The sequence below is a fragment of the Scomber japonicus genome, chromosome 10, assembly GCF_027409825.1.
Source record: "Scomber japonicus isolate fScoJap1 chromosome 10, fScoJap1.pri, whole genome shotgun sequence".
Classification (NCBI taxonomy): Eukaryota; Metazoa; Chordata; class Actinopteri; order Scombriformes; family Scombridae; genus Scomber; species Scomber japonicus.
Window position 1 is genome coordinate 26768178 of NC_070587.1, and position 25714 is coordinate 26793891.

The 25714-nt window shown below is 40.7% G+C and overlaps 1 long non-coding RNA gene across 1 annotated transcript in view; it reads right to left on the minus strand.

Moving 5' to 3' along the window:
* Positions 1–845: 845 nt before the first annotated feature.
* Positions 846–25714, minus strand: part of LOC128366282 (uncharacterized) — a 299888-nt gene continuing 275019 nt past the window's right edge. The window contains exon 3 of the long non-coding RNA XR_008321854.1: positions 846–911. This is a non-coding gene — a long non-coding RNA (uncharacterized LOC128366282). The remainder of the gene's footprint in view (positions 912–25714) is intronic.

The window sequence follows — 25714 nt, forward strand, 5'->3', positions numbered from 1 at the left end:
TTGTTGCTTAAATGTTGCTGCTCCACTAACACAATTCAAAACTTCCATTCAAGAGGAGCAGTCGGAGCAAGGGCTGGAGTGGGACTCATTTTCAGCCCTGGAGTTTCAGGCCTCAGACCGGCCCACTTTATGTGGATGTGGATTATGTATTTGACTGAGGGTGAGCAAGTAGTCAACACTATCAACAGACTCATCTTCATCTGTCTCATTCCTAACTTGTGGTTCAGGGTTCTGCTGCTGAGCTGCTGCCTCTGTAATCAGTCCCTGAGTAGACTCTGCTCTCCCTTTCACACTTCCTCCAGTTTCCCTAGACTCGCCTGCACCTGTATCACTATACAAAACAATAATCTGTAATGCTTTAGCATATTTGACATGGAAAACACATTTTAAGATTTTTTCAATGGCAAAATATGCAGGCTTATTCCATATTACTTTCATCCTATTCACTTTCAATTGTGTACTTAGTTTACTATCTTATTTTTAATGATAAAAAGTATATCGGGCCACTACTATCATTTGGTCATAGAAAGTGGTTATTGGAACTGATGCTTGCTTGTTCACACAATAGCTCACCTGTTCCTTCCATGACAGCAGCTATCCCCTCCTCACCACTGGCTCCTGGCTCTGCCTCTGACACTCATCACATTTTAAAAATGGTCATAATTCTCAACACAAATCTCCCCTTTTTACAAAGCCTTCTGATCAATTCAAGTGTGTTTCATTATTGTAGTGCTGAATCATCTATCATCATCAATTATCTCAGGGCATTTTTCATATAGAGCAGGTCTACACCATACTCTTCATTATATTAATTCTAATAATATTCACTCAATGAGCAATCCTACCTGCCCACTCTGGACCTGTGGTGGGCTCATGGCTGGTGCTTGGTGCTGCATCTTGCTTCTGAGGGGCTACAAGACAAAGTTTCCCAGTTATGTGTCGTTGCATCGTAGTATTATTTAAATTATGTAACTTTAGGTTAGGGATCTGTGTCCTACTATCATACATTCGGTATAATTTCTATACATTTTTACTCCTTAGTTTCTTAAGTTTTAATAAATACACTTTATTTCCACAATAGATCTTAAGCTTTCTCCACATCAGACTGAGAGTCATTCACCAGCAGCTGTCCATCATTAACTCGTTAAGCTCTGATTGGCCAGGGCTGGTCTTTGGCAACATTTATAACCCTTCACATTTGACAGTTTCTTTACTCTTGGCCTTCAACATGATGACTGCTCGGTTCTTCGCAGGGTAAGTAGTGGTCTTTCAACAAGTCTCCTGAATGTTTGAGAAGTATTTGTTGATGTGTTGTCTTTTTAAACTTATCACAGGGCTTCCCTCTTTGCTTTGCTGATTGTGGATATATGCTGTGTCCCTGTTAAGAAAGGTAAGCTATTGCTATACACTACAGGAAAATATTGCATGTTTTCAGTTGAGCTCTCTCTTAATCTGTTTTATTTTGTACCCAGGCTTTAATCCCAGTGCTTCCCTCACCAACAATGTTGCTGCTAATGCAGGGGTTCAGAGAGCACCAGCAGCATACTTAAGCTCTAGTAGTTCTTCTTCTGGGCCTGCTCTGTTTGGACACTGGGGTCATTCTTATCCATATACTGCCACTGGAGCTGCTGGAGCTGCTGGAGGGGCCGGAGGTGCACTTCAGCCTTACTCCGGAGCTGCCGGAGGTGCACTTCAGCCTCATTCAGGAGTTGGAGCTGCTGGAGGTGCAGGAGCTGCACTTCAACCTTACTCAGGAGGTAACAAATCTTGTGGTTCTTAATGTGTTAAGTCACCAAACTGATCTGTGATAGGAAACTGCTGCTCATTTTATCCTCTCTGTTCAGACATGAACTGGGCTGTTGCACCTCTCAGTACCTTCTCTGCGGGTGAGGGAAGGTCAGCTGGCGCTTATGGTGTTGGTTCCAGTGGACCTGTGAATGTGAGCCCAGCCATTTATCCTCCTCCTCCTGCGTACCAGGCAGGAGAGCTGTCTAAGCTTGAGGAAGCCTTTGAGCATGGTAACTATGAGACTGAGACCGAGGACCAAGGCTTCTATTCTGCTCCCATGCAAGCATCTGCTGGACAAGCCTTTACCAGCCAAGCATCTGCTGGACAAGCCTTCACCAGCCAACCTCAGCCAGGGCCCAGCATGGGTGGTCGCTGGGGCCCATACCCTTACTATGACTACATGTTCGTGACAGGCCAGTATCCTCCAGGCACATACACTGACTTGAGCATGAGCAACGAGCAGGGGCTTGACAGATGGGAAGATGCTCACTACAGAAGATACTACCCTGCACAGGAGACTGCAGCAGTCCCCCAAAGATTTGAAGATCCTAGGCCTGTTAAGGCTCCTCATGGGAAAGGCCAACACAACCTGGGCAAGGTAAGCTGGAAGTTGTCAGACAAGGATATGAAACTCTGTTACTTGTACTAATTTTGCTCTTCCTGTCTTTCAGGGCCGTAGATACTAAGTGATGGATCTCTTCAACATGAATAAAGATCTTCTCAAATACACTCGTTTCAGACTGTTACCTTTTACTGAGTGGCCAAAATGGCAATGAAGATATATCCAGGAAAGCTGTCTTGCAATTTTTAAATGCTCTCTAGCTTAATATAGGGCGCTCTATACAGGCCAGTTGTACAGATGGCATCATTAGTAGTTTATCAACTTTCTGCTAAGATGTTTCTGAGAAAGGACTGACTTGATATTGCACAGGGTGTCTAATGGAGTAATTTTAGACAATGCACAGCAGACTAGCTTTAATGGAGCAGATCCTTAAGACATTCACTAGAATTTGTCAAAATTTTCCCCAAGCAATTAGGACAGTGGACCAGTAAAATCAAGTGTGCCTTTGTTCCATACAAAGTTTTCTAAACCTCAGACCTAGATCACATGACAATGATCAATACATCCACCTTAGTGTGTTTAAACTCTGACAACATAACTGCTCAATGCAGAAAAGTAAACCCTTCAGGACTCTAAACTTCCACATTGGTCACAGCCAGAGGTTGCTGTCTGGTCTACCATAATGGACACTCTCCAGATGAGAACCTTTAATCCACAATGCCAGAAACCATGTAATGAAGACGATCACCCGAACAAGGAGGAAGTATCTTCAGCAGTGAAGGGTGGCAGCTCCAACAGCTAAAATACCAACAGTGTCTTCATCTGTTAAGGAGTTTCCCTACTAGTGTTGTCTCTTTGCCTATGGCAAACCCTGCTTTTGGATATGAAATGTCTTAACTTTGTTTCTGTAGGTATTATCAGTGACAACAATGCTAGTTGTAGCTTAACAGTAATTAGCAGTTTTTTTTTTTAAAACACTTTGTTCTCATCATGCAGCACTTTGGCAGATTATTTTTTTTCAGTGATATGCATGGTCACATGTTTAGGAAGTATGTCCTCTTCATAGTTCACCTACAACAGGGTTAGGGTTAGACATTTTCCTCCTTGGTTGAAAATGTTAAACAGTAAAGTTACCAATGGTACCAAATGGTCTGCACTCAGCTACCGTGTATGTTTGTATCAGGTATTCCTCAGGTTTATTCTGCACAGTCATATATGGGGCCTTGGCTCCCTTTTTGAGGACAAAAAACTGTTCCCCATAATGTAAATCATAAAATTCTAGAGTGAAACTTAAGGGATATAAATGTGTCCATTTAGGAAGCACAGGTGAATTAATTTAATCTGCATTGATGCAAATGAAACAGTTTGAATGGAGAGGCAAAAGACAACCACCAAAAGGGAATGGTTTTACATGTGGTCACAGACAGTAGATTTCTCCTTATACTTCCTGACTGCTTCTTCTCTGATTTTGTGTTCTGCTAGTGTCCTTGTCACTATAACTTTCGTCATTTCCACAGTAAAACTTAATCCTCAATTTGATGACCATGACTCAACTATATCAATGGCTTTTTGTAAACTCTGCTTCCGTATTGCTCCATCATCAGCAAATAAACATCATCCTGTTGATGTATCAACTGATTCATATATGCCATTTATCATAACCAAAACTAAAATTGGACTAATCACACTCTCCTCAGCGTGGTTTGCACTTCTGGGGCTGGAGCCAGGCTTCAAATGTCACTGGCGGTGTGCACAGACGTGTTATGTCAGGCTGCGTCTGCGAAAGAAATATAAAAAGCTGCCAGTGGAGACGGCCCAGGGACAGCAGCAACAGCATACATGTAATACCCACTCATTGCCATGACTGCACACCGGCCCAAAATAAATAAATAAAAAAAGTAATTGAACGCCGGCCCTCACGGCCCACACGTCGGACCAGCCCACCAGGAATTGTCCCGATCCTCCCGATTGGCCACTCCGGGCCTTATCGGCGCTTACTGACTAGATCCTTAGCTTCAGAGACAGAGAGGAGGCTTTGCAGAAGGTTGTCAACATAGAACTTAGTGAAACATCCCTTCCACATCGTTACTGATTGCAACTGGATGTTCCCCAAATTGGAGAGCTACCAGTAGGTTTGTTCCTAATATCCATGTCCAGGGAGATGTTCATTTAAGCTTTGGCTCTGTTTCAAAAAGAGCGGTTGAAGACCATATCATCTTTTCCCTTATGGTGGACGATATAGTGTGGGATGTACCAAGAGCTACCTCTGCTTTCAACATTTGCAGGTGTAGTCTTCGGACAACACATTTTGAATCTCCTTGTTATTTGCTGTAACAACTGTTAGGGTCCTTTGACAGGTGTTTCTCCATTCCACGTAGGTGACCTAACACTTTCGGTGTTTGGAAAGGTGGGAGAGATTTTCTCTCCAAAGAAAGGTGTGGGATATCTATGCAACTCATTTACTCCCACTTGGACGATCTCCTCCTCCAGCATCCTAACTACATCTTTATCTTGTGTGGATAGTGTAAGGAGTTTCTCACTCCGGTATGGCAGGACATCCATTTGCCACAGCTTAGCCACATTGTCCATTAGTTCAGATGAGGAAGTGATGATGCTGATGAACAGACAACCTAAAGGACATGGTTGGTATAGGAGGAACTCAGGTGGGCCTTGCAACATCCAACCGATTTGGGTTTTCACCAGGAGGGAGCCAGTGTCCTGGCTCTATTGGGTTAATCAAGTGTCGCAAGTCTGAAGCGATCAACAGGAGCTGTACTTGAGTGAAGATATGAAATGGCAAACCTCTCAGATGTATGTATGTTTTCTGTAGAGCCGCAGTAAGATCTGTGTGCTTTGAAAGGCCAAGTTCCTCTGCTGTGAAGGCGTTCTGAATCTGATGCAGTGTGCTGCAGTATGCATAAGCATTGTTTTTTCTGAATCATCGTCCAAGATGGCATAGGTCTTGTCATCTTTTTGTAACTTCACCAATTTTAGCATTTTGAAACTGGCACACCGATTGAAATAAGGCTGGACATTATCATAGTAGGGACTGTAGCTGTGTCCCAATTCAGGGGCTGCATCCTTCGAAGGACGCATTTGAAGGCAGATTACTATAGATAGATTAGTCACAATGCTGCGCAAAGGCTGTCCAAATTCAAAGGCTCCTTCGAATGCATCCTTCAAATGCGACCTTCTTTTCCTTCTTTTTGGAGGACACATCGCTACTATCCTTCGTGACCTCCCATATCACAAGATCCTTTTTGCAATGCTGCTCAGTCGCGAAAAAATAATCAACACTCAACGGAGCAGCTTCTCCTCTTCCTCCAGAATAAGGAAGATTGCTCTGGCTCAATCATTTCTTAAACTTTCTTTCTACTCTTCTTTCTACTCTATTCACTTCCTTTTGTTATTTCTCTCTTACATTTGTGGGCGTGGGCTTCAGAAAACGTGATGTAACGGTAAGGTTGGGAACATTTGGTAACGCAACCAGGAAATCATCCTTCGGAGGTCACTCAGAAGGAGTTGCCTTGGAAGGCCTGGTCCTTCGAAGGATGCAGCCCCTGAATTGGGACACAGCGAATATCTTTTTGTTCTAATATTTAGGGACTGGGACATAGCCTGCTTTGAAAGGGGGACGTTCAGGTTGATGACTTGGATGACATCAACTCCCTTTGTTGATCTCTCAAGGTTCTCTGTAAATTGGCTCTAGTTGGAACTTGGTTGCATCCTCCTGAACCTGGGCCTCGTTCTCCAACCTTTCAGACAAGTCAATCAGAGATAAAACTGGCCTTTAAAGAGGATTGATGGGGTGCTTGAAGTTGTCTTGCATGTCATGAGTTAGCTTAGAAATCAGTCAAGTCACATAGGATCCATATTTGAGCTCTATCCAAACATTCTCTCTGAGCTGCTGTAGCATTCCCACCAGTGACCTGACTTTCTGTGCAAACACGTGAAAGCTGTTTTCGTCGCTTCTAGGACTTCAACTATCCATTGCAGAACCATACTGTTCTATCAATGAGTCCTGGTGGTGACACAGTAGCTTCCCCCAGTACTGGACCTTACTTATGGACCTTGGCAGTTTGTTGTCCTTGGGCAGGAGCAGTATGGCTCCATATACTCTGGATTGTGTACCCTGAGTGAGGAGGGGTATTTGACATATTGCTGGGCAGATATATATCATATTGACATCTCTTGATATCTGATATCTCTATTCAAGGGGTTTTTATCCTCGGTACAGAGCCCGATTTCCTCTTTCCTCTGTGATGAATATCTTCCCCAGAAGCTGAGAGAGCCATCAGAACATGATGCATTTCTCTCCTTAAATCAGTCATATCCAGAGCAGATACCAATGTCCAATAGTAATAACCACTGTCTGAAATGACCCATGATTGGCTTAAATCTCCCATTACAGACTACATTTTCTAAAGCCTCTCTCAGACCACAAATTTGCTGAAAGGTTTTTATAGAATTTTTTCCCAATGACACAATGGCGATTTTGGGGGGTGGCCTGGGTTGGCCACAGCCACTCCTGAACTCATATTGATTTTTGGTCAGGTTCATCAACACAATAAGGCTGGACAAATGCTGGTCAATCAGTTATGATATGTATATGAATATGGATAAGGATAAGGATAAGAGATAAGATAGATATGTAGCCTTTATTGCCATTGTACAATCACCTATACAACAACATTGGGATACACAAGAGTGCTATGTTTACATGCTTATGTTAAAATGATCTGTGTCTAGTATTATAGAAGTATGTAGAGACTGACAATCTGTAGTTATTCAATTTAACCTCCAGCACTGAAAAATACTACCAGTGTCAGAGCTGTAAGGGCATGCTTTACTAACACATTCTGCATTATAATTTACAACCCCCACCCCCCATTTTTTGTTTGCGGCTAATGGTGCGCTGTAATCATTTGAATAAACGGGCACTCTGCTCTTCTGATTTCTAACAAAACAATGATTGTAGGGTTGCAACTATTATTCTCCTTATTGGTAAATCTAGAAATTGTTCTTTTGATTAATCAAGAAATCAATTTGTCAAGGAAAAAGCAATTGATGAAAAATGCAAGTCTCCAGATGTCAAGGACATCCTCAGATGTTTTCACATCAATATTAGTCTTTTCAGCAAATGCCTATAAAGCAAATGTCAAAGCAACAACTTCCTCTTGTGGACATTGGAATTCTAGGATTCATGTGTGCCACGGTAAGAAGGAGGAATAAAAAACACTTTATTATAGAGCAACAAAATCTGCAGAGGGAAGCGGTCAGGTTGGATGGATGGGTCAACGAAATAACCATTTTAACACAGGAGACTGCTGTTTGTTTCCTACCAAAAGTCAACATTAGTTGTTAGCCATTAGTTTAGCCTGGTTAAAATTGTACCCCTGGAGATGACATTTCTCAAATTTAAACACAATAGAAGATTCAGTCCATTGATTAAGTGCTTTTTATGCCAAAACCTAAATGTTAACCTGCTGGTAGGGGCTTCAGAGTAAAATATACTTATACGTATCACTCTGGAGGAGAGTTGCAATGCACTTTCTTTCATTCCTTATATAAAGCATTTTAATGAATTTTTTATGAGAAGAGGTTGCTAAAAGTTAATATCCTTTCTATTATATTCTGTAATCGTTCATCCATGACTATACATTTAACAGATACACTAGAAAGGGCAAATGATCTTATAGCCTATGTGTATTTTTAACAAACATAAATATTTGACATACTGAATGTAGGGTGAATATTTTACTGGTAGCAATTTACAACAGATCATCTCAGTTTGAATGGCATGTGAATTAAGTTTTACTGAAGTGTAAGGAATGCAAAAGATCTCAAGTCACTTCTCACTTTTAGATGAGAAATGCTGCAGACAAGGTTGTTTTATTCTTTGACTAAAACCCAGAGCTGCTCTGAAACACAGGCCCATAAAGGAGAAGCATCCATTTGGTGTGTGTTCATAATCACTGTCAGACGGCTGTGACCAGATGGCAGAGATGCTACTTTGGACAAACTCCAGAGCCACTTCTGTTCTCTGAGGAGAATTCTCTGTGAAATCTAACCTTGAATCTGCCAAAGAATTTTCCCAATATCTGCATATGCCCACAAAAAAAGTTGCTGCTGGCTTTGTTGTTGTGCTTTCAGGATCAGATTCTGTGAAGTGAAAGTCATTCACCTTCAGTGATCAGCTTGAATACCTGCCATCAACTCACCGCAGGGCTTCTGTGGACCTGGAGAGGAGTCCAGAGAGCATGCGCTTCACACTGCACATGAAGCAAAAATACACTTCTGAAAGAAATAAGAAAAAATACATTCAGCTGGAGATTGCTGACTTTAAGGAGCAGCATTTTTTGAACTGTTTCCACCCAAACTTCTTCCATTTGTCATCTCACAAATTGTATATCCCAAAATTGCTCCATCCTCACAGCCAGTTTTACACTCCAACAGAATTTCATCTGCTCTGAATGGAACTAAAAAAATCTTCAAATCAAAAAGGCTTTCCTCAAAGGCGAATAAAGTCAAGGTTGTTTTGGATGACTTATTATTTTGATGACGCCGAGCACTCTAAGTGACGTTGTGACAAAGCTTCATGCCTGTCCTACAGAGTCCTTGATTAAAGGTGCTGGGAGAAAGCAATAAGAGCAAAGCTGTGCTCCAGCATTAACCCTTCTGAATTAGAGAGGAGTAGAGACAGACAGAAGGCTTATTGTCACATGCTGCCATGGTTAGGATTCAAACGGCCTTCTTGTGACAACTGTTCAACTCTCTGCCTTCCCAAATGTTTTGGCTCTGTTAACCAATCATTTGGATTGCAAAAATATTGAAATGAAAGAATGTGACATACTTCCAACAGCTCTCTGGTAGGTTTATTTCCTCCCTCACCAAGCCCATCTTAATACATGCACTTAAACCCTCTGTCCTAGAACAGAGATTTATAGAATACTAAATATTTTGACTATTATGCTTTGGAGAAACTATGTTCTGTCCAACTATATGCAGCACCTGCAGTGTAAATGAGCAAGGTCCTGCATGTGGTTCATTCTTGGCTACAAGAACACCTTGGTTAGGGTTAGAGGAAGATGCTGGTTTTGGTTAAATATTGATAAGGTAGCACATCCTGTTTTACCAAGAATGTAATATTAAGCCACCATCTTTCCCCAACCTTAACCAGGTGCTGTGGGTATCTCAACAAAACCATAACAATATAAATCATATTCCAATTTCCAGGTGCTAGCTTGTTTTGCTTTATATCACAACTCCTCACTTGGTACTCATGTTATTTAATAAAAAGGAAAATGTCTGAACTCTGAACTGAAAGCAAACCCCCAGAACACATCACAACTAATGATGTATTTATTATTAGTATTATTATTGTTGTTGTTATTATGTGCAATAATATCTATGAGCACTTTTGAAATCCCATTTTAACTGTGCACACTGGCAATGAAATGAGTATATGGTAAATAATAAATGGACTGTACTCATATAGCACTTTTCTAGTCTTTTTAACCACTCAAAGCACTTTTACACTACATGTCACATTCACCCATTCACACACATTCATACACTGATGACAGGAGCTACCACACAGGGTAGCAACCTGCTCATCAGGAGGAAACTAACCATTCACACACATTCATACACTGTTGGCACAGCAACGGGAGCAATTTGGGGTTAAGTATCTTGCCCAAGGACACATCAACATGTGGACTGGAGGTGGACAACCGCTCCTGAGCCATAGCTGTATTTTTTTTCTGGCACATGGTTTGCTGTGTAGATGAGAGTATGAGTGAATGCATTTATTTATTTTTTTGATATTTCAGCCCGGTCCTTGAGAGCACCTGAATTTTGTTGTATGTTTTTGTACAATGACAATAAAGAATCTTAAATCTTAAATTACAAAGTAAAGAGGCAAAGATTGAAACCTCCAACCACAGGGCAGTGAAACATATGGTGGCCCTGAAGGGCAAACAACAACAACAAAAAGGAAAACACAACGACATTAACTCCTAACAGAAAGGGTAGGTACCTGCTATGACAAGGATCAATGCTGATTGGACGAAAGCACATCCGTCTGCTGATGAAGGGGACAATCCACCTTCATTAGCAGATCACAAGTCTAAATGTTCCATTAATGCCAACTGCAAGTAGGGATTTGTTTTGTTTATACTATTGAGAAATAGTGGCGAGTGTCCTTGGAGCTCATGGTGGTCATTAGTTAATCCACAGAGATACATTCTCTTTTTTTTTCTGCAGAATTAAATAAATCCATCAGTGATGCAGTCCATGAGAGAGCTGAAAACACTGATATAATTATTTTCCAACTCACCACAGTTATCTAACAGTGCCACTGCTACCTCCCAGCTAGCATGTCCATGTGGGCCCCACATGGGTTAAATGTTGGCTACATGGGTGTTGAGTGGGCATGGCCTTGAACTGGACAAATTTTGCAGGTCCCACATGGTTTCAGTAACATGGGCCCCACATGTGAAGCCTATGTGGGATGACTGTATGAGCCCCATAAGGGATGTAAGTGAGCTAAGCAGGCATGGACATAAACAGGGCAAATTGTATGGACCGCATATTATTTCAGAAACAATATGGGGCCCACATGTGAAGGTCAATGTGGGCTGGCTAAATGGGCCCCATTTAAGGTCCATTCTGATCCCACTTACATTCCATATGGGCAAACATATGGAGCCTACATGGGTCTCACCCAGTTGGGCCCCACTTGAAACCCAGTCACCATGGAAACTGTGGACACACCTTTTGGGGCTGGTCTAAATGTAACCCTTGGACATGCTGGCTGAGTTCTTACTATGCAGGGATTGTAGCTCTTTCCATTACTGTCCTGTTTTGTGTCAATAAACCATGGTAAAGATGTATGTATATAAATATACCCAGCCCAGACTGATACATTTTCCAAAGCATCACTGACCATTTGGCCCATCAAATAGCTGCATGTCTTGTCTCTGCTTGTGCTGTGATGCGGAGGGTAAAATGGAGGCTGAAACAGCTCTTTCCCCCTTTGTCTTTGCCATGATCAAACACCCGTTCATGCAGGAGGCAGCTAATGATTAGCATAATCACTCAGTTCCCAGAGCACTCAATCACCTCCAGTGGCAGTTTATGATACAGGAGTGCAGATACGATGGAAAAGAGCATTTGGTGCCCGTAATTGGCTGTAAATATTATATGCAGTACATATATTTCCCCTTCCTATTTTGCAGCAGGGATAGAGCTGTATGTATGCAGCCTGTGAAGTGTAAATTCACAAAAAGTAGAGGGAATGGAGGAGGATTCTCCATCCTGTTGTTTCTTCTCCAAACAGGTGTTGAGGTAGATAGCTCATCCCAGAGGTAAAACACATTTGGATTTAGCAGCAATCAGATACTAACCAAGAATGCAAATGTTTAGAGAGCTCAGAGGTGTGTGTGTGTGTGTTTGAGCGCGGGCGAGAGAGAGGGAGAGAGAGAGAGAGACAGACAGAGAGAGAGAGACAGACAGCGACAGAGAGAGAGTATGTATTAAAAGGAAAAAGTGTTTGAGCCATTTCTGCTCTTGGAGACTACAGCAGAACGACGAGGCATTTGGGGAGAGTGCTAGATGTCAGCTTGTATCCACATTCCAACATCATTAGTGTTAATGTCAAGCTAATGTCCCCCAAGTATCCTGCTTTGCCTTATTTGACATTTTCCAAGCCACATTTGAAGTCAGAGAATACATGCCCGAGGACGCCTCAGAGAACAATTCCTCACAGAAAATGAGCAAAGTGAGGTTTTTTTCTTTTCTTTTTTCAGTCCCTGTGGAGAGATTTATTTATACAACTCTGTTTCTGACACGCACACATACATACACAGGCTGATCTGGGTCTTTGATGGACCCCCCCGACCCCAGGAGAGCTGCCCTCTACTCTACGTATCCCTAGAGAAAGAGGTCATGATCCAGCCCGTTCCTCCAGAGGGAATTGCCATGTTGGACGGCGGCAGCGCTACTTCTCTTACATCTCCAGGTTGGGCACACACACTTCGGCTGCAAATTAAATTTAGCCAAGAATAAAAGAAAAAAACAAAAAGAACCAAACCTCAAACAGCATCTCAGAAAGTCCTCCTGGGAGGAAGAGGAGGAGCTCGTCTCTCGCATAATCGGCACCTTGGTTATGACAGAACACCAGGCCGTCGGTCACCTGCCGTCCGCTTGTCAACACCGTCTCAGAACCAGTCTCACACCTCCTGCGAGCTCAGACACGCTGATAAGAACTCATCTTCACTTCAGATGTAAAAGCTCGTGGCTGTTGCATTGTGTGAAACAGTCACTGTCAATCGCACAATCTGACTTAACACCACATTCCAAATATGTAGTGACTTATTGCCTTCCTTGAGTTTAAATCCTCCATGCAGTTGTGTTTTATTCTAATTTGGAGAAAATTATTAAAGACTTGTCTTTTCATGCATGTGTCTTGTTCGAGTCACACGGTCTTCTCTCTGAACTTGAATCAGACCAGAGAGATTTTTCTATTTCTTCTAATCTGCTTGAAATAGATGCAGTGGACATGCACAACAGTTGTCACTTATGCAAGCCAGTGTAAATGAGTATAATGTCTGTGTATTAAGAGCTGCTTTGTTTTTGTCATCTTCTCTGATTTCCCCAGTTTCTAGTAAAGCATCCATTTTAATGCTCTCACTCATGTGAAAGGCCACTTGGTTCTCTCTTTCTCTTTTCACATTTTCCTTGCAGACGCTTCTCCTTTCTCTCTGAGTCGATTAAAAACATTGCCGCCACACACGCACTGATCAATGTTATCTGCCGGCTGATGAAACAGGAGTGTGATTGCTCATGGAAACACTGTGTTTAGTTCCTTATTAGCATGTGAGCTAGTGCTCCCGGCGGGGGGTCAGCTTCATCAGCTCTGACTCAAACTCTCAGTGGTAACCGTGGGGTGGTGGAGCCTGTCAATAGGTGCCTTTGACCTACCAGCACAGCTTTAGAAGCTCTCTTTGAAGAACACGCTGACGCTTGTGATCATAACAGCAGAAGGAGTCACTATCCTGTGCTCACACATCACACACACACACACACATACCTTGTGGTTATCATTATTATCAATCTGGAGCTCAGTAAATGCATCGTCTGCTTCCACTGGTGTTTGTGAGCTCTGTTCCTCATTAAACGATGACCTCCAGCCCTGTGTGACCACAGCCAATCTACTGGGGAACAATGGTCATTAGTGACATGCAGTCAGCAGCTCACACTCATGTATAGACTATACACTACATAGATAAATACAGAAGGCCTCTGTACTGTACCTGACAATGAGACAGTAATATTATTCATCACAGCCCAACATGTTGCCTCCTGAGACAAAAAGCACATAGTAGTTTTATGTGTTAATGATGTTTAACACATTTTGGCCACCATGTTGCTTTAATGAGTGTCACTGCAGAGTGGCAGGAAGATACGATAAGATAAACTTTATTGTCCCAAAGGAAATTTGTCTCAGGCTAAAAGTGTCAAATACAGCTATAAATGACAGATACAGTGACAGGACCAAAAATGCCAACAGCGACGACAATAACAGAATAGGAAAGACGAAATAAATACAATAAAATTACAAATAAATAAGCTACATAAAAATATTCAAGTAAAACCTATTTTAAAAAATCATGATTGAGTAATAATAAATAATGAATAGTAAGTGATAGATAAAAGTGATCTCAAACCAAAAAGGGATATTTGCTTCTCAAGCTGAGGTGTGTTATGTGTGTGGCTGCTTGGTTATGGATGTATGGATGAATGAGAGTTTAAAACAATGACTTTAGTATCTGCTACTGGTAACAGTTCATATTCATGATGGAGGATGTGTGTTGGGTCGTTGAGGATTCTGCATGCCTGTTTTATTACTTTTGCATTTTAGATGGATTGAAGAGATGGATGTCATTTATGCCAGGCTGCCACGCCTTATGTAATGAGACGTTTGAGTACAGCATGGTAAAACAACAAGCAACAACAATAAAAGGGAGAATCTTGAGTTTGGTAACCCAAAGAAACCATAGAAACTAGAACTAGAACTATCTAACAATGAGGACTCCTCCTAAATTGGAGTTAATCCTTTGTTGCTATTGATGACATTGTGTTTTCATAACCAGCTCACATGTTCAAAGACAGGGAAGTAGTTTGTATCCGAGAATATGACATAAAGTATTATTCTGCAGCATGGATCTATTACAGCAGACAAGGGCATAAACAGGGCAAATTGTATGGGCCCTATATTGTTTCAGAAACATGGGCCCCACATGTGTAACTCACCCAGTTAGAAACCCAGTCAGAACCTACTTGAAGCCCATATGGGCAAACACAAGTGGGGCCACCATGGTAACTGCGGACAAACCCACACGGGACCCATATTACAGCCCAAATTGAACCCCACATGGACATGCTGGCTAAGTTCTGGTTATAAAGGTATAAAGTTAAGCTGTTACTGTATTCCACCAGTTGGCAGGACTGTCTGCACTGCTTCAATTTTTTGGCAAACTGATCATTTCCTTGTTAAGAATCCCCTCATGATTGAGACAATACCTGAACTTAGAATCAGTATGTGTTACAAAAACTTAACTCAAGATCCACTTACTAACATTTTTAAAGACGGTCTCGTCTCTGGCTTTGCATGTGAATGTCCTTTTTGATCTGTCTCTGGCCGTCCACTGGCTGTCAATCAATGACATTCAACTCTTTACCAGTTGATCCTGTGACTGGTTTTGTCTGTGAACACCAGTCAAACACTGAAAAAGAGAAAAGACGGAGTGGTTTGTTGAGACCTATTGATTCATTTTTCGGATCTACATCAAATACACGTGCCAGATACATGCAGTGTCTCTGATGAAGGCTGCAAGATGGAAATGTCATACTTGTTAGTACATCTCTTTGGCTTAGAGACAGTGTAGTGCCTTACATATACCACTATGATACCACTATAAGCAACTGGTATATAGCACATTTAAATTCATCAGGTTGAAGCTTAAAGACTGTGTAAAGTGAATTCAGACATTTTCTTCTAAACACATTAAATAGGTCATAAATGTATTTCTAAAAAAGGTGTAAAAAGTATTTCAACCATTTAGATTTGAATTGTGGAGCTAGGCTTCACAAACTGTGTTTCAACATTTCTGTGTTCAGGATTTAGTGGCGGGTCTGAAAATCATAAACCCGCCCCTGCTGCTGTAGAGGTAGAAATACATTCAGCACACACTACTACTACTACTACTACAGTCTACAGTTAGCCAGTTAGCTGAATTAGCAGCGGAGCTAGCTGCCGAGTTAGCCGCTGAGCTAGCAGCAGAAAGCTCCCTCTCTCTCTCTCTCTATCCATCCATCTATACCCATTAACATTCATGTTCTATTAATGCATTCAGTAACCTAAACTTCTTCCCCGGAGTTGTAGACATCCGGATGACAGTCTCCAGTCCCAGACCTTCTAGCTTCATTGTTGATTTTCAATGTGCTTCTCTCCTCTATCCTTCCTTTCTCTCCTCTCAACCCCAACCGGTCGAGGCAGATGGCCGCAAACTCTGAGTCTGGTTCTGAGGTTTCTTCCTGTTAAAAGGGAGTTTTTTTTCTTGCCACTGTTGCCAAGTGCTTGCTCATGTGGGAATGTTGGGTCTCTTTAAAATTAAAACCTGAAGAGTTCGGTTTAGAACCTGCTCTATGTGTAAAGTGCCTTGAGATAACTCTGTTGTGATTTGGCGCTATACAAATAAATATCGAGATTGAGACACTTGGTAGGGGGCGGGGTTTCAGAGAACTCGGCGGGCACTCCAACAGCATTTGGGAGCAGAGATAGATGCAGATTTTTACACAACTTTGAAGCCTAATTTCATATATTTGGCGATTTTTGTAATCATTCAAATTTGACAGGGTGGTTAACAACACACTTTTCTGTGGTATGTCAAACTCAGAACACATATTTATTCTACTTTACACAGACTTTAAAATGGACTGATGCTTTGGTTTACTAGTTTTGTTTACTGAAAATGAATCTGCCTCTGATGTGAATATAATGACTGTTAGGGTAGTTTGTATAATGTCTTGGCTATTCACTGTTTACTGCAACAATGTGTGGCAGCACAGGCCTTATAAAACCCACATCACTGAATCTACAAAACATGGAGCCCAGACAAACCTCATGACCTTTTCGAAATAGCATCCCTGCTTGCTGCGTCTCCCTGTCTCTGTATGATAGAATCAGATTGTCTTTTCTGAGGGTTTAATGAGGGTTTAGGGTGAGCAGAGGAGCATCTTCTTCCTACAGTAGGCAGCTCTGAAGATGTGGAAGCCTATAATTAAAAGTTTAAACATGGCCGTCATCTAGTCTGTCTCTGATGTCTCTGTCTTCCGAAGACTTTAAAAAATGCTTCATCACTGTTGCAGAAGACAATGGGGAGGAGACGGAGAGAGTCATTTTAACTTTCAAACTGTATCAGACAATGATGTGAATTTTAAAAGCTGCATGTGTAGTATTTTCAAATTGACAAATCAGTAATACATCAGCATATTACAGATTATACAATTTGCAAGACCCCCGATGGGAAGCATGTCTGAATCTGTGATTAACACTGCGTGCCACAAATACTGATTTCAAGAGAAATCTGTAGGATGGCAAAACAGGAAGAGGGCTCTATGCTAAGAGATTTACCTAAATTGGCAGATGAAGGAAGGAAAGAAAGGCAGAGGAATTCTTCACAGAAAATTGGGGAACTGTGAGAGAAATCAAGAAGGTAATAGTCGAGCGGTTCGCAGAAAAAAGACCTTACCAACCACACCATGTGACAACACACACTGTCCTTAATACACCCATGCTGAGTTTGTATCACTTTTCTGCAGATGGATTCCTGAAGTGATGCTTCTATAGACCTTACTCTATTTACATCACAGTTATGATTGACCGTACAGCCATCACACTATCTGGCAGCCTTATACTGATATCACAGTCTGACGGAGATTGTGACCAAGATTTAATAGACGTCTCACACAGTGTGACATGCAATAAACTAAAGGTACTTTTAAAGTGTCACTTCTCAGCCATCACTATAATGACAGGCTTTTTACCACGCCTTCCAGTAGACACTCAGAGCAGGTAGAAACATTTACTATTCTGATGTGTCTGGACAGTGCTTCTTATGTAATAGTTTATTTAAAGCATACAGAACTCTTATAGAAGTATAGAGCCTGTAGTATGTTGTAGTATGACAGTAAAACCCCTGCTGTATTAGTGGAGCAATACTGCTGTTCACACCCCATTGGTAATCACCTACAGATGTTTAATTGGGTGAAAACATGTTACAAACATGTCCCATTCTATGGTCGTGGAGCTCCACTCTATGTGTCTCATCATCACAGGAGCAGCGTGAACTTTGATGTGCAAAGAAACAAAGTATTGCTGCTCTGTGCTCTTCCTGTGTTGTTGTTGTTTCTTTATTTGGGTCTGGTTGAGTCAACCACATTGAGGACCAAGTGTAATTATTCCTGGGTTGGGATTCTGAACTGAGATTGAAACCCAATCCCTTTTAAATCGTGTCTCTTTTTTGAACGCACATATACATTTATGTTATTAGGGCGGCTGTGGTTCAGGAGGCAGAGCAGGTCGTCCAGCAATCAGAAGATTGGCGGTTCGATTCCCTGCTCTTACAGTCCACATGTTGATGTGTCCTTGGCCAAGATACTGAACTCCAAACTGCTCTCGATGGCTGTGCCAACTGTGGTTAGTTTCCCTCCTGATGAGCAGGTTGGTACCCTGTGTGGTAGCTCCTGTCATCAGTGTATGAATGTGCGTGAATGGGTGAATGTGACATGTAGTGTAAAAGTGCTTTGAATGATCAAACACACTAGAAAAGTGCTATATAAGTACAGTCCATGTACCATATGATTCGGATAGGTTTTTTCAGTGGTCCATATTGGGCCAAGCTCAGAATGTTGGACCTGTGAAAATCTCTTCTTGGAACCTAAAAATTAAAGATGGGTTGTAGGTGTTTGCTGTACTTTCATAAGGCAATAAAATTATCCATGAATGCCACAATACATTTTTGAAATGTTTTTTTTTTAACCACAAACCGTCTTGAGGTACATTATAGCTCATCTGTGTGCAGTAGGTGTCACAAAATTACATAAACACACAATGAGCTGTGAAATATGAGCTAGATAAAAACCTTACTATTTAAAACAATTACATTCCCCATGAAACATTTTATTTTAATGTGTGATATGAGGTAGCCTTTCCACATGAAGTGTAACTTGTGCAAATGTTTCCACACCCATGGGTGCAATATAAGAAAGTGCAGTTTTACTAAGTTCTCTGCAAACTTTGTGAATACTGAAGATTATCCATCTGGTTTGATAGGAGAAATAATTTCACAAAGGTAAGCAGGAAGGTCGTTGTATTTTTAGCCAGTTCCATTCTACTACATACAATTAAGGTGGATGCATGTATCACATCTACTACCTACTTTTACTAATTGCTTACTTACTTACTACTGACACTGTTTATTGTACAATGCAATAATAAATCTGTTCTCAGTTAGTACATTCACAACCCGTATCCCTAATAAAACCTGCACTCCTTTAAAGTGTAGCACAACCTGTCAGTGTTTCCCAGATAAGGAGGGGTGTGCATTCTGCTCATTACCTAAACCCCCTGGACGCCGTCCCACCGCCGATGCAGCGTTGCAGGTACTTCTTCATGTGCCATTTGATTAATAGATTAATTCCAAAGTAACATGCTCTTATTCATTGTTTTCTCTGGTGGGACTCGATGGCGGAAGCGTTGATTAATGGGATTGAGTGTGGAAATGGTAATCTGCACTTTTGAAATTCATGACCTACTTTATGCACTACTTTAAAAAAAAAAAAAAAAAAAAAGCCAGCTCTCTTTGGCTGGGTCTTTCTCATATCATATCTGCGGTAACAGACTACGCATAGAAGCTGCAGCATAATTCCCCTGGGCCAATTTGTTTATATCTGCAATAAAGTGCTACTGTCACATTAAATATGGTAGACTGGAGACAGGGGAGAATATATTTAGTGTGGAGCCATCAGTGAGTGAGTGTTCCCAGGCCTGGCTGTGGTTTCTATCCACGCATTCTAAACTAATTAATTGGTCCAATTACTGAACCAATTAACAACACCAAGAGCTGTGCTATCAATTCTCCAGCTTTGTGAGAATTCGCTATACTGTACATGCTGACAGGAGTTGTTGCTTCTCCGGTGTTGACTTTTGGTTTAGTAAAAGATTTCATTGTAGCGTTGACGAACATCCTCGAACCTGCTCTGGGCAACTTCTCATGTTAGTACTTCAAACATCAGTGAAAAAGCAAATGTGGAGAACTTAAATACCACACACACACACACACACACACACACAAGTGGAGTTGAAAGAGAATAATGTAGCTTTTTCCTGGATGGAGAGTTTACTCAGTGCTGTTGAGGAGATATGTCACCTTTAAAATCACTTTACATAAGGTGACATACACATCCTTCAAATTATTGTTGCACACAACTGGAACAAACTACCAGCAGACCTGAAATCAGCCCCAACTGTGAACATTTTTAAATCCAGGTTAAAAACATTTCTCTTCTCCTGTGCTTATGATTGAGCTCTTTTAAAGCACTTTACATTTGAATCTTTCATTTGCACTCTATGTCCTTTTAATGATTTTAAAGTTAATCATTATTTTATCCTGAAGAAAACATCTGCATTAAGAGAAACGCTGCATAACTACTCACTACAACGGAAGTGCCCCAAACCTACAGGGGGCGCTCTAGGTTGTCTCGACTCAACGGGAGGCAGGTATAAGGGAGGGAGTGAGATGCATCATTTCTGTACTTGCAGCTGTTCTCCCCCAAATGAAGCGGTTGGCCCCGGTCTGCCACCGTAGTTTTGTGTGTTTGTGTGTCTTTGGTTCTGCAGGTTTGCCCATGTCGGCCACCGTACCTCTGGGTATGAAATGCGCTATATAAATAAAGCTGCCTTGCCTATATGTTTCTGTTTGTAGTAAAATGAGACAACCTTATTGACTTGATCCTGCAGAGTGTCAAAGCCAAGAATTATCTTCAAATCACACATACAGGGCCAAATCAACAAATAATGGATTGCACCTGCTAACAGCACCATGAATTGTGCAGCATTTGCACCACAATCTGCCTCGTTTATGCTCTTATCCACCAAAAGTTTTCCTCTAATGATTTTTTTTTTTTGCATCTGATTGAGTGAGTGGAGCGGTTTCCAGTGTTTGAAGCTTTTCTCTACATTTCAGCACACATCAAATTGTGTGTCTTTAATCAGCAGAGGTGCACATGCACAGACACACACACACACACACACACACACACACACACACACACACACACACACACACACACAGCTTTCTATAATCACAAACCAACTTTAATGTATTTTGCTTTTTTTCACTTCTCTATTATTATAACTATTTCTGTAGTAGTTATCTAGTAGTCTAAAATGAAATATGCATCAAAATAAAATACAGCTATTAATGTGACTCAGGCAGGAGTGAAACATGTTAGATTAATGTTTGAATAATGTTGTTTAGGTTATATAAATATTGCACATTGTCCAGTATTGTTTGTTTGTTTTCCACATCTGGCTGTGTGTCACATCTGGCTGCAGCATCACACATCAGCTGGAACAATATGTGTGTATCCAAACTGAGAAAGTGACTGTGTGTGCATTTACACACACACAGCACAGCTGGACAGTATCTGATGCTAATTAATGTTCTGTGTTCTGCCCCAAAACTACACCGGTCAGCAGGTACACACATACTCAGCTTTATACTGTGCCATTGTTTGTTATAAAGCAGCCTTTATGGGTAAATCCTGAGCTTCATCAGAGTTGTCAGGTCATTTTATTTTAAGTAGCTGAAAGTCTGAGATGAGGTTCTGTATTTTGAACCATCCACTTACTATAGTTTGACCAGCTAAATAGAGTGTTTTGTAGCTTCCTGTACTACCTGGTGCCAAAATGATAACCGATAACCGATAACCATTCAATCTGGAGCCCAAATCATTCCTTTTCCTCATAAAGCGACAACAGAGTTTTCTGAGATTTGGCAATGCGTGCAGGTTTAATAGAAAATATACTTGATTCCTGACAACCAACAAGCTAGTGCAAAGATAGTGCAAAGATCCAGAATGATAATAATTCTGTTTTATCATCAAATGAAAATGTATTATTGGATTAATATCACTACATAACCATAATCTGGTTAATTTTCTGTCTTCTAAATTGTTCTGTCTTTTCACACTTAGATGGTCCTCCACTATTTTTCATTTTAAGATGTCTAAATTTTAAGGAAATAGGCAGGAAATCACAAAACAAAACACAAAAACAGATATTGGAAGACATGTATCTCTTGGATCCCAGGAGGTTATTGCCCCAGACAAACAATAACAATCAAAGTGTCAAGCTGATGTAGTTCCACTTCCTTTTCTTTACATGAATCTGTGTGTTCTCTGCATCATTCAGGACATTCAGACAACACTAAAATGATTGTCTACATTGTTCCTGTTGAGGGTTCGACGGTTGCTATGATCACACAGCCAGCTGGAGCTAAATTAAAAGAAAGTTGAACCGTCGTCACCTCAAAGAGCCGTTTGTGTTGATGTGATTGGCAGCTGCCCTCTCTCCTCTCCATCACTGACCTTGCCAAATGCCTTCATGTTTACATTGAAAACAATTGAGGTAGCAGCTGCCTGTCACTGTCTGTAAGCGTCTTTAGTCTTGGGGTTTTTTTAGCCTTTGCTGATAGCGGATCACGTAGTACACTGTAAAAAATAAAATCATGTTGTTTTTACAGGAAAAAACTGAAAACTGTTTGCCAGAATAATTCTGTAAAAAATACAGCAAAACTGTAATCATCTTTATAGAACAACCTGTAAAATGAACAGTTAAAATAATATATATAATTACATTTTAATCCAGTTAATTCACCATTGGATTTCTACTTAATTAGCATGACCATTATGCTATTGAACATTTACATCCAGTTGTTGCTTTATACAATAGCTTTCAATTTCACTGAAACAAACATATTTTTCGTTGTTTTAAAATATATTCTTTCTTTACATGTTATATTAGGTTTAGTATTTTACAAAATAAATAAAGTAAACAATTCTCCAGTGTATTTAAATTTACAGTTTTTTAATGTCATGATTTTAAAGCATGTTAGTGTTCATTCTATGGACATTTCTTACAGTGTAGACACAGACAGGAAAGAAGGGGAGATGTTGCAAGTATTCCTCATAAATAAAGATTAACAGGATGTACCATGAAGGCAGCGTCTGAAATCACAATCTTGACTTAAAAACTGTTTAATTTCATTCAAAACACTACTCCTACTGATTTTACACATTTCACACAGCGCAGGTTCATCTCCAGTGTGTCCGAATCAGACTCCTATCTGACGCTCGGCCCTGAGGGAAAGAAAAGAAATCTTCAAACGAGAATTTCTGGTTGGAGAAAAGCAAGGACGTCCAGCGACTAAATCCTCCCTCATTACCATATCAATTAAATCTGCAGCTCGAGATGGCACGGGCTTTAAAGAATCTATGTGTTCGCTGCAGTCGATGAATATTCCTAAAGCCTGATTCAAGCTTCAAGAAGGTTAAAAAAGAAAAAAAGAGTCGGGAGTGGCAAGCTGAGGCTGACCTTGGATGTCGCAATTTGCCGACCCTTGGCTGGAGCAGCCAATCAGAAAGTGTTGTTCCCCGCGGGTGGATGAGCCAATCACTGTGTCCAGTGATGATACTCAAATCAATGTAATTAAAACATATTAGCAGATTCATGTTATATTAATGATTATTTGTAAATATATATATGAAGTAGTCTGATTTACAGAGTACCTTGAATGCCTCAGAGATTTTTAATCCTTGTGTCAGTTAAATGATAAGAGCTATTTGTCCTTTTTTTTTAATAATCCTTGCGTGATCACATTTCACACTTTCAAATATAGCCAGCATGTGTGATGTGAAGCCTTTCTTCTCTTTTTTTCCTGTCTGCCTTGTCCTTTCAGTGATGAAACCTTCCCCTCAGCGGACACTCTCTTCTAGTTGCTGGGAAGAGAACAAAAGCTGTCATTCACTGATCTTCCCATTACACACAGTCAGCATGTCCTCGCCATTGCCACCTTTAAATCCAGCTCTGCCTTGAACTGGGCTTTTCACCACCACTGAGAGCAGAGGACAGAGGAGGAAAAACTGAGCTGAGATTTTCAACTTTTTTTTTTAATTATTAGACAGCTTTGAGACAGATCAATATGTCTTCTCCTTTCCAGCCTGCATGTTTTGGAGGATAGAGAGCTAATTATGATTCCCATAACTCCCTGCTTTGTCATCTATTATAATATTTTAAATCAGGCCAACCTCAATCCTCCAAATGCTTTGTTTTGTTTTTTTGCAAGTGGAAAAGCTGCTTCACATTGTCTTGTATATTTATTTGGGGTCAAAGTGCTGCATTATGAAAACAGACTATCTGACATTTAATACACACACACACATATTTGTAACATTGCATGCTTTTAGATTGTCATTATACCACAGAATAGGTAACACTATTGAATAATGGGTGTACGTACAGTATGTGTATTAATTGTGTGTGTGTATATATATATATGTATACATATATATACATATATACATACATACATGTTAGTACTATGGTTAATTAGGAGTATTTTGTGTAGCCTGTCTTCCCTCAATATATGTAGACTGCTGCTACTCGGAAGCCAATAGTTTCGGATCTTGGCAGCGCCATCTTGAAAATTTCAGGTGCATGCTGGGAAAAAATAAAAACACGGATTCTACTTATATGGGCATGAGGCGAGGTCATGGGCGGAGCGGGGAGGTTGCTATGGTTGCGAGGGCTGGATCTCAAGGACATTGGTCAATCAACCTCTCAATCACAACGTAGCCACGCCCTAAAGCATACCCTGCTTTATCATCAAATATAAAAACAGGGAGGCCAAAATTTCACAAATGAACATCATACTGCATTGAAGAAGGCTTTAAACTAGCGACACATTTTGAAAACGTTTCCTGAGGTTAGAAATCAAGTGAGGTTAGGGTTAGGTAGGTCAAGTTGTTGAATTCTCCATTGACTTGTATAGAGACGGAAGTCCTTTTGACACCAAAATGGTCGCCCCCTGGTGGCCTTTTGCTAGAATGCAGCTCTAAGTTACTTCCGTGTTGGCCTCATTTCAGAGGACTGGAACTCCCCACCTGGATATAACCAGATGTTAGTGGCCTCTTTATAGCAAAATAGTTAAGTGTACTGACCCGTTATCAAATATTCACAAGCACAACAGTCAAATATGTGCAAGATATTAGGACCTCAAACCTTTTAAAGTTAGACAATACTCTCAGAAACCAACTGTACTTGAATAATAAGGCAAAAAGAAATATAATCTTAAATTTAGTGTGCTTTTTGTCCACAGTTTTCTTTCAAACCATACAATATATTGTCCCTTTTAATGTCCAAACAAAATTTCAGCAGTAATCAAACACTGTGCACACACTAATAATCATAAAATAATAAAAATAATAATACTTAATAAAATAAAATCGTTGCAGGCCTTTATCGCTGCTTGTGTTCGTTGAGACCAAAAACTCAGCAGTCACTTGACTCTCAGCTGAGCAGAGAATAGATTAACTGTAGGTACCTTTTTCAGGAGTTATGTGGTCATCCAGAGAAGCTAACAGTTCACAGCTGTATGTCCAAGAAGCAGGAGACAGCAGGAGGACGCACTCTGAGCCTCCTCGATGGCTCGGAGCGCTATCTGGTGGTTGTCCGTAGTCTCCCGGTTGGAAACTGTCCACAAGGCTAGGATGTCGAGCTGGGTTAGCTCAGTTAGCTTAGCCTGCAGTCTCTCCACCTTACAAACACGCTCACTTGGCTAACGAGCGACGTAACAGGTTGTAAAGCATCAGGCAGACGTTCTCAGTAACTCTCAATATAATGTCCTTTTACAGATTATCCTGTTGAAGATCTAATACACATACTGTACAAACTGTTTTCTTCACAACTTCAGACAGTGTTGCCAACTCCTCAGTAAGGAAAGCAGCTATTGGCTGTCCTAAAAGTCGCTAGAAGTCGCTAAATGACGTCATCGTCTAATTTGCATAATTATCATGTGCATGTTATTGTAATGGAAGCTGTAGGAGAGAGGAATAACATCTTGGGAGAGACAAAAAGTGAGTTAAAAAACCCTAAATATGTTAAGAACTACAAATGAGCTTTCTTATGTTGATTCTTGGTTTGTTTTTTTTAAAAATGTAAATACATTTTGATATTTA